The sequence below is a fragment of the Salvelinus sp. IW2-2015 genome, unplaced genomic scaffold (genome assembly GCF_002910315.2).
Source record: "Salvelinus sp. IW2-2015 unplaced genomic scaffold, ASM291031v2 Un_scaffold2487, whole genome shotgun sequence".
Classification (NCBI taxonomy): Eukaryota; Metazoa; Chordata; class Actinopteri; order Salmoniformes; family Salmonidae; genus Salvelinus; species Salvelinus sp. IW2-2015.
In genome coordinates, this window is record NW_019943805.1 from 108,079 (window position 1) to 109,249 (window position 1,171).

The 1,171-nt window shown below is 41.4% G+C and overlaps 1 pseudogene; it reads left to right on the top strand.

Moving 5' to 3' along the window:
* Positions 1 to 655: 655 nt before the first annotated feature.
* Positions 656 to 1,171, top strand: part of LOC112074085 (guanylate-binding protein 1-like) — a 15,894-nt pseudogene continuing 15,378 nt past the window's right edge.

Consider the following 1,171-nt stretch of genomic DNA (forward strand, 5'->3'; position numbering starts at 1 on the left):
CATGCTCTAGGAGACCGAACGGCGTCTTGGCTTTTCTGAGGGGTACGACGGCTGCCGTGGGGTCGCTATGGTGTTTATTACTTGCGTAGCTATTGTTTGTAACAGATGAATCGTGGGTACTTTCAGGCGTTTGGCAATTGTTTCCCAAGGATGAACAGACTGGCCGGTCTAAAAAAACAAAAAAAGCTGCAGGTTTGGCTGTTTTTCTTTTGTTTTTCCCTGATGTCAAGCACAGAGGCACTGAGTTTGAAGGAGGCTTGACAATACATCACAGGGTACACCTCCAATTGAGCTCAAATTATGTCAATTAGCCTATCAGAAAGCTTTCTAAAGCGCATGAATCATTTTCTGGAATTTTCCAAGCTGTTTTAAAGGCAGTCCAACTTAGTGTTTATATAACCCAACTGGAATTGTGATTAAGTGGAACAGATCTGTCTGTATAACAATTGTTTTTTTGGTAAAATTACTTGTGTCATGCAAAAGTAGATGTCCTAACCGACTTGCCCCAAACTGGGTAGTTTTGTTAACAAGAATTTGTGGAAGTGTTTTGCACAAACTAGTTTTAATGACTCAACCTTTAGTGGTTTGTAAACGTCGCTTCAACTGTAATACAGGAACCACATTGGTATACAGAAACTAACTGATAATGTAAATAATGCCACTTTACTTTGATTCGGTACGCATATGTGTCCAAGTGTTATTATTAGTAAGGGAAAACACATGAAGGCAATGTGGCACCAAGCTGGAACATGGTGCCAGGCATGTTTTGTGCAGGTTCTGTTCTGTTCTGACTGGAGCATGCACAGTGTCTGCATACTTGATTCTGGGGAAACCAATTGGGAAGTGCTTGGGGCTCTCGCACGAGAGTAGTTTTGGTCTGGCTACAGGAAGCCTAAACATAATTTGTACCGCAAAACAGTGAAATGGGCTACTTTTTTGTGTACTTAATGAGGGGTGGACACCAACCTCAATTCAAACTGTCGTTAGAAAATCAAACTTGTTAGGAAATAACTGGATTGACCAAGTTGAAACAGCCTATAAGATAATTAGCAAGCAGCCTGTCTTGGTTGGGTGAGGGCCAACTGTCCTGTTGCGTAACAATCACAATTTTGGACAGTGAGTGCATTTTTGACGTTCAACGCTTATAAAAACAGAAAGGTTACTGGGGTTG